Here is a 16,649-nt window from a genome sequence, read left to right as displayed (position 1 = left end):
ATTGGCATTGACAGCCTTGCTGTCTGACAACAGGGATGTTAGCGGCTTATGGTCCGTTTCTAATTCGAACCTTCTGCCGAAGAGGGACTGGTGCATCTTTTTCACCCTGTAGACACATGTGAGTGCTTCCTTTTCAACCATCCCATACCCCCATTCTGCCTGAGAGAGCGACCTGGAGGCATAAGCCACAGGTTGGAGTTGGCCCTCATCATTACTCTGCTGCAACACGCACCCAACCCCATAGGATGATGCATCACATGTTAAAACGAGTTTCTTACAGGGGTTGTACAAGGTCAACAGCTTGTTAGAACAAAGCAGGTTCCGCGCCCGATTGAAAGCCCGTTCTTGACAGTCCCCCCAAAACCATTCACAACCCTTATGCAGGAGCACGTGTAGCGGCTCCATCAATGTGCTTAAGTTCGGCAGAAAGTTCAAGAAGTAGTTCAAGAGTCCCAGGAATGACCGCAACTCCGATGTGTTGCCGGGCCTGGGCGCACGACGGATCGCCTCCGTTTTGGATTCGGTGGGCCGGATCCCGTCTGCGGCAACCCTCCTGCACAAAAACTCGACCTCTGGGGCCAAAAACACACACTTGGACTTTTTTAGTCACAAGCCTACCCGGTCCAGTCAGCGTAGCACCTCCTCCAGGTTTTGGAGGTGTTCCTCGGTGCCTCGACCCATGATTAGGATGTCATCTTGGAATACGATTATTCCAGGAATGGATTTAAGCAAGCTTTCCATGTTCCTCTGGAAGATAGCGGCCGCTGAACGAATGCCAAACGGACACCTGTTGTAAACAAATAGCCCCTTGTGCGTAGTGATGGTGCTCAGCAGCTTGGATTCTTCAGCAAGTTCCTGAGTCATATAGGCTGAAGAGGTCCAACTTGGTGAACAGCTTGCCGCCTGCCAGCGTGGCAAAAAGATCCTCCACTCTCGGAAGTGGGTATTGGTCCTGTAGTGACACTCGGTTGATGGTGGCCTTGTAATCCTGACCGAGCCATCCACTTTAAGGACAGGAACGATGGGGCTTGCCCAGTCACTGAATTCAACAGGCAAAATTATGCCCCCTCTTAGCAGCCTGTCCAACTCACTCTCAATTCTCTCATGCATCACATACGGCATGGCCCTGGCTTTGTGGTGCACTGGTCTGGCGTCCTTGCCTGCCTGCAGGGTTCTGAGTCGTATTTACAATGTTAATTCCCTGGTCCATCACCACGTTGGAACCAGGGCTGCGCACGTAAATTATCTTGGTCTCCTCTTCCCCTGCCATGAAGGTCTGAGCTATCAACGCAGCCCTTTCCAAAGTCAAGTCCTTGGTCTCAATAAGCTTCCTGAAAATCTTGGCATGACCAAAGCCCTCAATGAAGAAATCCCTGAACATCTCCCCGCTGCAGGCTTCTGAACTTACAGAGGCTGGCCAAACGCCGAACGTCCGCAACGAAGTCCGATATGCTTTGTCCCTCCCGACGGCGGTTTGTATAAAACCGGTGCCGGGCCATGTGTATACTGCTCGCCGGTTTGAGGTGCTCACCGATCAGTGTGCTGAGCTCTTCAAAGGACTTGTCCGCCGGCTTCTCAGGTGCGAGCAGGTCTTTCATCAGCGCGTACGTCTTAGGTCCACAGCTGGTCAGTAGATGCGCCCTTCGCTTGTCAGCCGCTTCCTCTCCCAGCCAGTCCTTCATGACAAAGCTCTGCTGGAGCCTCTCAATGAAATCGTCCCAGTCCTCACCAACACAGTACTGTTCCTCTGTGCTACCGGTGGCCATCCTCGTGGGTCGTTGATTCCCGTTTCTCGTCGCCAAGTGTAGTGACCTTAACTTTACTATAGAATCACACGAGGCATGTACTGCTGAAAAGGTCACTACGTGACCTGAACTTTTATTCCCAGGACCAAGAAGTGATGACCCTGCGTGGGACCTCCCTTTATATACCTGGATGACCAGGTGAGGAGTATCTCCCACAAGTTCACCCCCTGTGGTCAAGGTGTGCATTTCTCAGGTGTATACAGTGTACAGTGTTGTTACATAAAGGTTACAGTTATGTGAAGGTTACAAACATGACAGCCTCCAATGCAAGTATATCCTTCCTTAAATAAGGAGACCAAAACTGTACACAGTACTCCAGATGTGGTCTCACCAACGTCTTGTACAGTTGTAGCAAGACTTCCTTACTCCCCTGCAATAAAAGGCCAACATTCCAATTGCCTTCCTAATTAATTGCTGTACCTGCATACTAACTTTTCGTGTTTCATGTACGAGGACATCCAGATCCCTCTGTGCTGCAGCATTCTGTCATCTTTCACCATTTAAATAATAATTTGCTTTTCTATTCTTCCTACAAAAGTGGATAACCTCACATTTTCCCACATTATACTTCATCTGCCAAATATTTTGCCCACTCACTTAGCCTGTCTATGTCCTTTTGCAGATTATTTTTGTCCTCCTCACACATTGCTTTCCCATCCATCTTTGTATCATCAGCAACCTTGGCTACATTACACTCGGTCTCTTCATCCAAGTAATTAATATGGATTGTAAATAGTAGAGGCCCCATCACCGATCCCTGCGGCACCCCACTAGTTACAGTTTGCCAACCGGAAAATGACCCATTTATCCCGGCGATCCAGTGTGTACATGCGCTGGGCCAGTCGTTGGCACTGCACCTACAGGTGCCACAGGTATTGGTGGGGCAGCTTCTTGGGGGCATTCGTCATCGAACCCATCTGCTGCCATTTGAGCGAGGCAGCCTGGGTATGAAGGACCCTCTGGCATGACATCTCCACTCCACTCCCTGCCTCCCATGCCATTCTCCTACTGCCGGGAGTCTCTGTAGCGGCTGCGCGGGGAACTTTGGAGCAGCCACTGAATTACTGTGAGTGATGCGGCCATCTTGTGCACAGCAATATCCTACAAATATCAGTGAGACAAATGACTAATTACTGGGGTTTTTTCGGGGGGTGTTGGTTGAGGGAGGAATGTTTGCCTGGAAACTAGGAGGTAACTCCTGCTCTTCAACCAGGCCACCTAAACTCCCCCACCCCCCAAACAGGCAATGAGGGCCTTGGTTTAACACAAGAAAGGACTCCTCTAGCACTACTCCCTCAACACTCTCCCGGATTGATAACACCATTCACCCTCTGAGCACCAGAGTTGTCCGCCGGGAGTATTATCGGGAATACGGGAACAAGACTGGATGTGAGCACCCAGTGGGTGACGCGCTGTGCTGGGAGCACCAATACGTAAAGTCAATCCGGTAATCTCAGGCTCAGATATCCGGGACAAAATACTTGAGCTCCTCTCTTGAGGTGTGTGGGATCTAAACTCGCTGACCACACTGCTGCCTCCATCCACATACTGAGGAAAATCACAGTACAAATCTCCACTTACTGTCAAAGCGTTCAACCTATTCACACATAGAAACAAAGAATCATATAGCACAGGAGGAAGCTATTCAACCCATCTCTGATCAGGGTGAAGGAGCAGCGAGAGACTGTAGAGGGATGTGATCGGGGCCCAGGGGCAGCACGGGCCAGCCCACACTGCGATATGTGTGCGCACTAGGTCCGTGCAGCAGAGCTGGTCTCCAGTTGTCCTGGTTAACCCTTGCCACTGGACCAAGACCTAGCTCTGTCAAGCCCGTGTGGTGGCTGGTGTGCAACGGCCACCCCACGTTAAAAAAATCCACACACAGGCATCTTCCACCCTTCAGGATGTAGTTCGGTTTCTTCTTTCGAAACACCTGTGAACTCATCCTTTTTTTGGCGTGGAAGCAAGTCATCCTTGACTCGAGGGACTGCCTGTGATGGGTATAGCTATTCAATTGGCCCCACTCCTGCTGCTCTTTCCCCGGGTATTTATCCAATCCCCTTTTGAAAGTTATTATTGAATCTGCTTCCACCGCCCTTTCAGCCAGTGCATTCCAGATAGAAAGATAGAAAGAAATGCATTTATATAACGCCTTTCTCCACCACCGGACGTCTCAAAGCGCTTTACAGCCAGTGAAGTATTTTGGAGTGTAGTCACTGATGTAATGTAGGAAATGTAGCAGCCAATTTGCGCACAGCAAGCTCCCACAAACAGCAATGTGATAATGACCAGATAATCTGTTTTTGTTATGTTGATTGAGGGATAAATATTGGCCCCAGGACACCGGGGATAACTCCCCTGCTCTTCTTCGAAATAGTGCCATGGGTTCTTTTATGTCCACCTGAGAGAGCAGACGGGGCCTGGATTTAACGTCTCATCCGAAGGACGGCACCTCCGACAGTGCAGCACTCCCTCAGCACTACACTAGAGTGTCAGCCTAGGTTTATGTGCTTAAGTTCCTGAAAAACCTCCTTGAGATTAACTGGCTGTGTAAAAATAATTCTCCTCATTTTCCCGCCGGTACTGTAGCCAGTTATCCCAACTCTGTGACCTCCTGCTACTGGAAGCAGTTTCTCCTTATTTACTCTATCAAAACCCCACATCTTAAATTTCTTTAAAATAATTTTGATTCTTTTTTGGGTTTTACCTGTGCTTGTTGTCCCAACTCCCCTGCCCCATCGTCCCGTGCCAGCGACTGCTGTTCGCGACACTGCAGGTTCCAGCTCTTGGGTTCACAATGTGGTGTCGCACTGACCCCTGGTGCTCGGCAGTGGAATCACACCGAGAATCGGTCTACCATCTCTCCGCTCCTTCACTCCCAGCTCCCATCACCGTTTCAATGGGAATGAATAGCAGGCCATTTCTATCATGGGCCAACACCCCGTGTCAGCTTTACAGCTGGGCGGCAAGTTAAAGCAAACAAAGAACTTCGTCATTTTATGCTCCTTTCCATAGTACTTACTATGCCACCTATCATTGTGCCATCAGCAAACTAGGTATATGGCTCTGTATTGCAAAGGGGATGGAGTATAAAAGCAGGGACGTCTTACTACAGCTATATAAGGTATCAGTGAGGCCACACTTGGAATACGGCGTGCAGTTTTGGTAACCATATTTACGAAAGGATATACTTGCTTTGGAGGCAGTTCAGAGAAGGTTTACTCGGTTGATTCCGGAGCTGAGGGGGTTGATTTATGAGGAAAGGTTGAGTAGGTTGGGCCTCTACTCATTGGAATTCAGAAGAATGAGAGGTGATCTTATCGAAACATATAAGATTATGAGGGGGCTTGACAAAATGGATGTAGAGAGGATGTTTCCACTGATGGGGGAGACTAGAACTAGAGGGCATGATCTTAGAATAAGGGGCCGTCCATTTAAAACAGAGATGAGGAAAAATTTCTTCTCTCAGAGGGTTGTGAATCTGTGGAATTCGCTGCCTCAGAGAGCTGTGGAAGCTGGGACATTGAATACATTTAAGACAGAAATAGACAGTTTGTTAACTGATAAGGGGATAAGGGGTTATGGGGAGCGGGCGGGGAAGTGGACCTGAGTCCATGATCAGATCAGCCATGATCTTATTGAATGGCGGAGCAGACTCAAGGGACCGTATGGCCTACTCCTGCTCCTATTTCTTATGTTTTTATTGTGCTATCTAAATCATTAATATCGGAACATAGGAGCAGGACCCTGTAATGTTTACTCTGTTTCTCTCTCCCACAGAGGCTGAACATTCCCAGCATGTTCTGTTTTTACTTTTCTTTACAAATCTGTGTCGGCTCTCTCTAATCTGGTCACTTTTCTCAGCGATTTACTTGTACTTCTAGCCATTCAGTATACTGTATTCGCTGCTCACGATGTGGTCTCCTCTACATTGGGGAGACCAAACGCAGATTGGGTGACCGCTTTGCGGAACACCTCCGTTCAGTCCGTAAGTGTGACCCTGAGCTTCCGGTCGCCTGTCACTTTAATTCCCCGCTCAATTCCCACTCTGACCTCTCCGTCTTCGGCCTCCTACTTCTTCTCAGGCAGGCCGCCAGAGTCGAGGATGACTTGCTTCCACACTACAATGAATTCTCAGGTAGCTGATGAGATCAATGTGGGACCTACAGTCTCTGTCACAGGTGGGGAAGACGGAGGTTGGAGGGACGGGTGGGTGGGCTGCTTGGTTTGTCGTGCGCTCCTTCCACTGTTTGCGCTTGGCTTCCGTGTGCTCCCGGCAAAGAGACACAAAGTGATCGGCGCCTTCTCAGATGCTTCTCCTCCACTTTGAGCGGTCTTGGGCCAGGGACTCCCAGGTGTCAGTGGGGATGTTGCACTTTATCAGGGAGGCTTTAAGGGTGTCCTTGAAACGTTTCCTCTGCCCACCTTGGGCTCGTTTGCCGTGTCGGAGCTCCGAGTAGAGTGCTTGTTTTGGGAGTCTCGTATTGGACATGCGGGCGATGCGACCCGTCCAACGGAGTTGATCGAGCGTGGTCAATGCTTTGATGCTAGGAATATTGGCCTGAGCGAGAACATTGACGTTGGTGCGCTTATCCTGCTAGTGGATTTGCAGGATTTTGCGGAGGCAGCGTTGGTGGTACTTCTCCAGTGCTTTAATGTGCCTGCTGTATATACTGTTCTATACTGTTCCAATGAAGCTCATCGCAAGCTCGAGGAACAGCACTTCATCTTTCGTTTAAGAACTTTACAGCCTTCTGGACTCAACATCGAGTTCAACAATTTCAGAGCGTAACCTCTGTCCATCTTTAGCTCCCTTTCCTCCTTTTTTTTAAACCCCGCCCCCAATTTTATGTATTTTTTCTTTCTCTGTCTCCCACGGCAGCCGGTAATTATCCCGCCATTCACACCCTATCTAGACTCACCTTTTTCTAACTCCTGCCATTGTCATCTCAAGTTTGCCCATCATCTCTTTTGTCTCTCAAATCTCTCTTGTCTTCCATCCTATCACAGACCTTTCCTTTTGTTCTTTCCTCTCCTCCCCCTTTCAGTGTTCCTTAAAAATGTGTTAATTTCGAACATTTGCCGGTTCTGACGAACTGAAGACGTTAACTCTGTTTCTCTCTCCACAGATGCCGCCTGACCCGCTGAGATTTCCAGCATTTTATGTTTTTATTTCAGATTCCAGCATCTGCAGTATTTTGCGTTTGTTTCATAGAAATAGATACATAGATATTTACAGCGCAGAAGGAGGACATTTCGGCCCATTATGTAAATTTAATCATATCAAATTTCTCTAACTGCTCAATCACTCTGTGCCTAATTATAGATTCCAATAACTTCCCCAAAACAGATGTTAGACTAACAGGTTTATAATTTTCTGGTTTCCCTCTCTCACCATTCTGAAATAATGGAATTACATCTGCAATTTTCCAATCTAAAAGAACAATTCCTGAATCGAGAGAGCTTTGGAAGATTATGGTTAAAGCATCTGCAATTTCCTCACCTACTTCCTTTAAAACCCCTGGGGTGGAAACCATCGGGTCCTGAGGATTTGTCGGTCTTTAGTGCCAATATTTTTTTCTAATATTCTTGCTTACATTAACTTCAGTGAGTTCAGTCCTTGATTCATTATTAGTTTTCTTGGAATGTCAGGTATATTATCCTCTTCCTCTACTGTGAAGACTGAAAAAAAGTAATTATTCAATAAGTCTGCTATTCCTTTATTTGCATTTGCAATATTACTCTCCCCTGTTTGTAAAGGGCCCATGTTACCCTTGACTCCCCCTTTTCTACCAATATAATTGTAAAACCTTGTTCTGTTAATCTTGGTCTCCCTCCCAAGTTTATTTTCTTATTCCTTTTGGAAGCTCTTACTATCTTTCCTTGTCTTCCTTTGCTGTTCTTTGTATCGCTCCCAGTCCCCTGGATCTACACTATTATCTGCACCTTTCTATATTCCTTCCTTTTGTGTTATGTTATCTCTCGCCTCTTTTGTCGACCATGGCTGTTTTATTTGTTAAGTGGAGCTCCTGCCCCTCAGGGGTATATACTGGTCCTGTATTAAGCTAAATTATTTTTGATCACCTCCCCTGTTCCTCTGTAGTTTTACCCGATAACAGTTTACAACCAGTTAAGTACTTTTCGAAATGTCGTCTCTGTTGCAATGTATGAAATGCCGCAATTGATTTGTGCACAACAAGCTCCCATAAATGGCAATGTGATAAACGATAAATGATAAAAGATAATCATTTTTTAAATGTTGGTTGTGAGATAAATGTTGGCCAGTACATCAGGAGAACTCTCCTGCTCATCTTCAAATAGTTTCATGGGATCTTTTACATTGACACCTTTGACAGTGCAGCACTCCCTCCGTACTGCACTGGAGTACCAGCTCTAAGCTCTGGAATTCCCTCCCCAAACCTCTCCACTTCTCTACTGTAATGTCTGTAAGCTTATAATGTTTGTAGCTCCACACTGTGGATGTGGACATATTGTGTACTACAAGTGCAGAGTTAATAAATGAACAGAACCAGGCAGATTCCGGAGGTTTCCGAGAGAGTTGCCTGCCATGTAGGAAGCTGTGTGTGCTGTGCTCTGTGAATATATTACATTTGGCGGCGAGATGAGATTTTTTAGATGCATTAAAGCTTAAATTTTGTTGGTGAAGGATTCAGCCAGCCAACAGAGAGACTTTGGAAGTTTCTGTCTTTGGAAAAAATCTACAAAATCCGAGGTAAAATACAGCACATGGTGTGAACAGCTAGAGATTAAAATGGCAGGTGTAATTGGACATTTGAGGGAATATAGACACGACCGGGAACGTGTTAAAGCATATGTGGATCGGCTAGAAATATATTTCAATGCAAATAACATAATCGAAGTTCCAGACAATGCAGTCCAGAACCGGGCTGTGTTGGAACATAAGAAAGTGATCTTCTTGTCGGAGGCAGGTCCGGCATTATACGAAACCCTTGTAAATCTGCTTGTGCCTGACGAGCCAAAGGACACAACGCTTAAAGAGATTTTAATGAAGCTGGAGCAGCACTATAACCCCAAACCGTTAGAAATTGCTGAAAGCTATCGTTTCGGGATTCGGAATCAAAAGGTTGATGAAAATATCAGTGATTACATCGTAGCATTAAAAAAGCTATCAACGCACTGTAATTTTGGAAACTTTCAAAACCGAGCATTAAGGGATCGTTTTGTTTGTGGGGTGAAAAATGATGCGATCAGAAGGAAGTTATTGATGACGGATGACTTGACTTTCAAGATTGCTTGTCACACAGCGAGATCGATGGACATGGCAGAACAATATTCCTGAGAATTAAATAATAATTACGGTCATCAGTCAACCGAGGTAAATCACCTGCAGGTTCAAGGTAAAAGACGGTGGGGGCCCAAAGTCTCAGAAACTGGAAATTCTAACAGAGCGTTGAAGTCGTGCTATAGGTGCCTGGGACAATACATTGCTCAAAGTTATTCATACGTGAAGGCAGAGTGTTTCTTCTGCAGAAAAACTGGGCATCTTGCGAAGGCATGCCGACTGAAGGGTAAACCAGCTTTTAAAGCTATGAGTCCAGCGTTCAAAGCTATGAGTAGAAATCCCAAGAGACTACATAGCATGGAAGAACAACAACAGGACGAGGAGATGTTAGAGTTACACGTCATCAGGAGCACGAGGTTAACGGACAGCGAATCGGAAAGCATCAAACTCCACATCGATGTTGCGGGATTCAAGATACCAATGGAAATTGACACGCGTGCATCCGTGAGTGTAGTACCGGAGTCACTGTACCTCGACAAATTGCGTGATTTCCAACTGGAGAAATCCAAGATAGAGCTGCGAGGTAGGTCGTATTACCGTACCGGTGAAATATAAAGATCAATTTCAGAATTTGCCTCGAATAGTAATGAAAGGAGACAAGCCTGCCTTACTAGGAAGAAATTAGTTGAGCTCACTGAAGCTGGATTGGAGTGAGATTTTCTGTGTGGAAGCGAGAATTTCATCAACGGATGAGGTTATCAAGAAGTATCCGAAGGTGTTCTGCAAAACGGGCAGTCCGATCCAAGGCTTCAAGGCGAGTGTCAGGGTACAGAAGGATGCTAGATCAGTTTACTACAAGTCACGTTCCGTACCATATGCACTCAAGGAGAAAGTTGAGCAAGAACTCAAAAGGCTAGAGACAGAGAACATTATTTGTAAGATCGATCGATGTAATTGGGCTACACCCATTGTTGTTATACCTAAGTCTGATGGTAAGGTAAGATTGTGTGGTGATGATAAAGTACCCGTAAACCAGCTTCTAGAGGGTAATATCCCCAATACATTGCCGAATGTAGAAGATTTGTTCACAACACTGACAGGTGGTCAGATTTTCTCAAAACTGGATCTTACGAATGCCTACTTACAGCTTGAACTAGATGAGGAGTCCAAGTCATGTTTGACTATAAATACTCATCTAGGCCTATATCAATTTAATAGGCTACCATTTGGAGTGTCTTCCGTTCCTGCCATATTCCAAGGGGTGATGAACCAGATTTTGCAAGGTATTGAAGGGATAGTATGTTATTTGGATGACATACTAATTTCAGCACCAAACAGGCAAATTCATAATAACATATTGAATGAAGTCCTCAAACGGCTAGAGAAGCACAGAGTACGCGTGTCTGCTCGTAAGTGTGAGTTATTTAAAATCTCAGTGGAGTATTTAGGGTACAGAGTAGACAAAGATGGTTTACATCCGACCAAGGAAAAGCTGGATGCAATTAGAAATGCACCCACTCCCAGGAATGCCACTGAACTTCGTTCATTCTTGGGTCTTTTGAACTATTATGGGAAGTTGCTACCAAATTTGGCTACAGTATTACATCCACTGAATGAACTTTTGAAAAAACATGTCCATTGGAAGTGGTCAAAAGAATGCAATACAGCATTCAAGGAGTGTAAAAGCAAATTGGTAGAGAGCACCATGTTAGTTCACTATGACATATCTAAGAAGATTAAGCTAGCATGTGATGCCTCTCTGTATGGAGTTGGGGCAGTAATCTCTCATATATCACGTAGTGGGGAGAAGAGACCAATTGCTTTTGCTTCACGCACTCTCAGTGCCAGTGAGAGAAATTATGCGCCAATTGAAAGGGAAGCTTTGGCATTAATTTTTGGGGTCAAGAAGTTTCACAAATACTTGTATGGTCGTACGTTTACCATCGTTACGGACCATAAGCCCCTAACAGCAATCCTCCATCCAAAGTCATCAGTTCCAACATTAGCTGCAGTCAGAATGCAGAGATGGGCTTTGATTTTGTCATCATATCATATGATATTGAATACAGACGATCAGCTGATCACAGTAATGCTGATGCAATGTCTAGATTGCCTTCCCTGTCACAAGTTACACCCGATAGGAAAGAAGTGTTTTATTTTTCATACATTGATGAACTGCCAGTCACAGCTGAAGAGATTGGTAGAGCAACCAAACGTGACCCAGTGATGTCAAAGGTGTATGAATATATTGCAAATGGATGGCCAAACCAGGTAACAGACAAAGATACACATCATTCTTCATTCATAGGAATGAATTATCAGTAGATAAAAGATCATGTGGGGTGCAAGAGTGGTTATTCCAAATAAATTCAGGTCCAAATTATTAGGAGACCTCCATGACCAGCACCTGGGAATGTGCTTGACCAAAAGTTTTGCACACAGTTATTTATGGTGGCCAGGTCTTGATAAAGATATAGAGTACATTGTGAGTCAGTGTACGACATGTCAATCGGTAAGCAAGCAACCACCACCAGTACCATTACAGCCATGGAAATGGCCTCCCAGGGTGTGGCAAAGGCTACATTTTGATTTTGCTGAGTTAGAAGGACAATTGTTCATTGTGATTGATAGCCATTCGAAGTGGGTTGAGGTGTTTCCAATCTGGAAAATAACAACAAGTAAAACATTGGACATTTTACGAAAATTATTCTCTTCATTTGGCGTCCCTGAAGAAATTGTTTCTGATAATGGACCACAATTTCGTTCAGAAGAATTTGCACAATTCACGAGCAAAAATGGTGTGAAACATATCAAGGTTCCACCACACCATCCTGCTTCGAATGGTGCAGCAGAGCGCACTGTGCAAATTGTAAAACGTGCCCTCATAAAACAAATGTTAGATCCAAATCCAAGGAAAGAACAGTTGTCATTGGATCACAAATTGGCTAATTTTTTGATTACATATCGAAATACTCCTCATACAACTACTGGTAGAACACCAGCAGAGTTGTTTCTCAAACGACAGCCACGAACCAGATTCTCGTTGTTAAAACCAAATTTGGCACAGTCTGTAGAAGAGACACAATTAAGACAGAAAGAGAATCATGATAGAGGTAGAGTAAAAGTGAGAAGTGTGAAATTAAACCAGAAGGTGAGAGTGAAGAACTATCACCATAAATGGTTAAAGTGGTTACCAGGAAGAGTGGTGAAGATATGTGATCCTCGCACATATTTGGTAAAGATGTTTGATAATGGACAGGTTAGATTTGTTCATATTGATCATATTTTACCTACAGACATGGAAAGAGTTGAAGGTGGGAATGATTCAATTATTTCTGACTCATCAGATAGTTTTGATACACCAGCAGCAAATCCTAACTCCAATGTACTGGAAACAAATCCAGGAGATAATCAGAATGAAAGTCTGAGTCCGAATTAGGAAAACAAAGTGCCTGAAGTTAGAGTGAGTTCAAATGAAAATCAAGGAAATTCCGTGGAGAAAAACATTCCTCAGGATGAGCCTCGAATGAGTTTAGATTCGACACCATGTTTGGAAGGTTAGAAACATAGAAACATAGAAAATAGGTGCAGGAGTAGGCCATTCGGCCCTTCTAGCCTGCACCGCCATTCAATGAGTTCATGGCTGAACATGCAACTTCAGTACCCCATTCCTGCTTTCTCACCATACCCCTTGATTCCCCTAATAGAAAGCGAAGGTATCCTCTTTGAAACAGAAAACAAGTGGTAAAGTTAAATTTATAAATATGGAAAAAAATAAGTTTATATCCTTTGTTATGTAGAAACATGAAAGTTATGTATGATGTTTGTTATAATAACTTCTTCAATAAGGAGGGAGAAGTGTAATGTCTGTAAGCTTGTAATGTTTGTAGCTCCACACTGTGGATGTGGACGTATTGTGTACTGCAAATGCAGGGTTAATAATAAACAGAACCAGGCAGATTTCCGGAGGCTTCCGAGAGAGCTGCCTGCCATGTAGGAAGCTGTGTGTGCTTGTGCTCTGTGAATATATCACATCTACCTCTCTTTCTCTTCCTTTAAGATGCTCCTCACTGATTGACCAAGCTTCTGGTCACCTGTCCTAATATTTCCTTGTGTGGCTCAGTGTCAAATTTTGTCTGGTAATGTTCCTATGAAGCACCTTGGGACATTTTGCTAAGTTAAAGGTGCTATATAAATTCAAGTTGTTGTTGTTGAAAGAAACAGAAGAGGAGCACATGTTAAACAGCATGTTCAAGGCACCTCTACAAACTGAGCTGACCTGGCAAGTATTGTGTGGCATAGGGTGGGGAGGATACGTTTGACTTGTAGCGCTGGTTGAAAAATGGATGATGGTGAATGGGCAGCCATTGTCTTCAATGAAAAAGACAAAGGGGAGGGGTGTAAAATGGGCGGCCAATTCGCTCACCTGATCTTTGCCAGGGGGATAAACGTTAAAATAATCTCCATGTTGTGTTTGAGTGTGCGCCTGCATGACAGTGAGTGTGACAACGAGTGTGACAGCGAGTGTGAAAGTAAGTGTGACACCGAGTGTGACAGCGAGTGTGACGGTGAGTGGCGGTGAGTGTGACAGCGAGTGTGACAGCGAATGTGACAGTGAGTGTGACACCGAGTGTGACACCGAGTGTGACAGCGAGTGTGACAGTGAGTGACGGTGAGTGTGACAGCGAGTGTGACAGCGAATGTGACAGCGAGTGTGACGGTGAGTGGCGGTGAGTGTGACAGCGAGTGTGACAGCGAGTGACGGTGAGTGTGACAGCGAGTGTGACAGCGAATGTGACAGCGAGTGTGACGGTGAGTGGCGGTGAGTGTGACAGCGAGTGTAACAGCGAGTGTGACAGCGAGTGTGACAGTGAGTGACGGTGAGTGTGACAGCGAGTGTGACAGCGAATGTGAAAGTAAGTGTGACAGCGAGTGTGACAGTGAGTGTGACAATGAGTGACGGTGAGTGTGACAGCGAGTGTGACACCGAGTGTGACAGCGAGTGTGACAGTGAGTGACGGTGAGTGTGACAGCGAGTGTGACAGCGAATGTGAAAGTAAGTGTGACAGCGAGTGTGACAGTGAGTGTGACAATGAGTGACGGTGAGTGTGACAGCGAGTGTGACAGCGAATGTGACAGCGAGTATGAAAGTAAGTGTGACAGCGATTGTGACAGTGAATGTGATGGCGCGTGTGACAGTGAGTGACGGTGAGTGTGACAGCGAGTGTGATAGCGAATGTGACAGCGAGTATGAAATTAAGTGTGACAGCGAGTATGAAAGTAAGTGTGACAGCGAGTGTGACAGTGAGTGTGAAAGTAAGTGTGACAGCGAGTGTGACAGTGAGTGTGAAAGTAAGTGTGACAGCGAGTGTGAAAGTAAGTGTGACAGCGAGTGTGACAGTGAGTGTGAAAGTAAGTGTGACAGCGAGTGTGACAGTGAGTGTGAAAGTAAGTGTGACAGTGAGTGTGAAAGTAAGTGTGACAGCGTGTGTGACAGTGAGTGTGAAAGTAAGTGTGACAGCGAGTGTGACAGCGAATGTGGCGGCGAGTGTGACGGTGAGTGATGGTGAGTGTGACAGCGAGTGTGACAGTGAGTGTGAAAGTAAGTGTGACAGAGAGTGTGACAGCGAGTGTGGCGGCGAGTGTGACGGTGAGTGTGACGGTGAGTGACGGTGAGTGTGACAGCGAGTGTGACAGCGAGTGTGACAGTGAGTGTGGCGGCGAGTGTGACGGTGAGTGACGGTGAGTGTGACAGCGAGTGTGACAGCGAGTGTGGCGGCGAGTGTGGCGGCGAGTGTGACGGTGAGTGACGGTGAGTGTGACAGCGAGTGTGGCGGCGAGTGTGGCGGCGAGTGTGACGGTGAGTGACGGTGAGTGTGACAGCGAGTGTGAAAGTAAGTGTGACGGAGAGTGCGACAGCGAGTGTGACGGTGAGTGACGGTGAGTGACGGTGAGTGTGACAGCGAGTGTGAAAGTAAGTGTGACAGAGAGTGCGACAGCGAGTGTGACGGTGAGTGACGGTGAGTGACGGTGAGTGTGACAGCGAGTGTGACAGCGAGTGTGACAGTGAGTGTGAGTGTGTAAGAGCAAATATTAGGAAGAGGCTAGTGGGCCGAAGTTGCCCCCCGCTGGAGACGAGGCGCACCGACCATACCTCTGTTGTTTTTACCAGTGCGGTGAATGCGGTGGCCGGGGCCTCTTGAGCGAAATTCCACTTTGGCTTTTTTTTTCAGTGGCCCGGAAGGCGGCCATAACGGGGGCGGACGTGCGGCGGTGAGCGGAAGTACGCAGTCTGGGGCGGAGGTTGGAGGCGGGCGGAGTGACCGCTGCTGTCACTCGACAGCGTAGTGCTGATGACGTCACCACGGCGTTCCCCTTCACTTAAAGGCGCAGGCTGCGTGATTCTTTAAGTTCGGTCCACTGGGCCACCAGGTTTCGGCCAGGCCAGTGGCCTGGCACCCAAGAGGAGGTTCAATTAAACAATAGGTGCGTTAAATGCAGAGCTTCTGCACTATTCCGACAGCTGCCGGGAGAAATATTCATATCCTACGATCACAGGCTGTTGAAAGTATTTGGAACTGATCAAGGGGTCAAGCCATTCCATTCAATCACTTGCGTCCTGTGGGCCTTGTTAGTGTATGTTTAATTGACAGCCATCGCTCTGTGAGCAAGCACCAGATTGAATCCACAGACTAGCTAACCATACCATGTAGCTAACCGAACCCGGGGGACATAATTGTCGGCCCGACATGGCAGTCATGTCCTCCCCTTTAATGGGAGCCGCACCGCCATTTTAGAAGGACTCCAAGCTCAGTGTACTGGCAGAAAATGCTTTCGGCGGGTACAAGATTTTCTGGGCAGAATTTCGTGATCGGGGGGCTGATCATCGGCGGTGCACGCTCTGATGACGCACTTAGGTAGCAGCGGGGCAGTGGGTGGGAAGAGCGGGTCATTGCCAGGATACCGTGGGAGCGGAAGTTTCAAAATGGCGGCCGTTACACGAAAAATAGGGGGCCACCGCGCTCCGCAGCATGGCCGCCGATTTCCGGCAGTAACAGGCCTTAAGGGAAGGGGCAATTTCAGCACTCTAGGCCTCCAGATCCACCGTCCTGCCCAGCAATGGTTTCACTGGCCTGTTTTCAGGCTGATTGCCATCTACCTGTAGTGTCACCCACGAGATAGCTCCAAATTTCATTGAAGAGATCCCAAAGTCAAAGGACTTAAACAGTGTGTGTCTCTGAACTACATGGTATGGTTAGCTAGTCTGTGAGTTCAGTCTGATGCTTGCTCACAGAGCGATGGCTGCCAATTAAACATACGCTACCAAGGCCCACAGGACGCAAGTGATTGAATGGAATGGCTTGACCCCTTGATCAGTTCCAAATACTTTCAACAGCCTGTGATCGTAGGATATGAATATTTCTCCCGGCAGCTATCGGAATAGTGCAGGAGCTCTGCATTTAACGCACCTATTGTGTAATTGAACCACCGATTGTTCCACATGATAGGAAGACTTGCATTTATATAGCGCCTTTCATGACCTCAGGCCGACCCAAAGACCTCAGGCCAGCAAAGCACTC

Source organism: Pristiophorus japonicus, chromosome 12 (assembly GCF_044704955.1).
Source record: "Pristiophorus japonicus isolate sPriJap1 chromosome 12, sPriJap1.hap1, whole genome shotgun sequence".
Classification (NCBI taxonomy): domain Eukaryota; kingdom Metazoa; phylum Chordata; class Chondrichthyes; family Pristiophoridae; genus Pristiophorus; species Pristiophorus japonicus.
The sequence above is the reverse complement of the archived record's forward strand: the minus strand, read 5'-3'. Positions refer to the sequence as shown.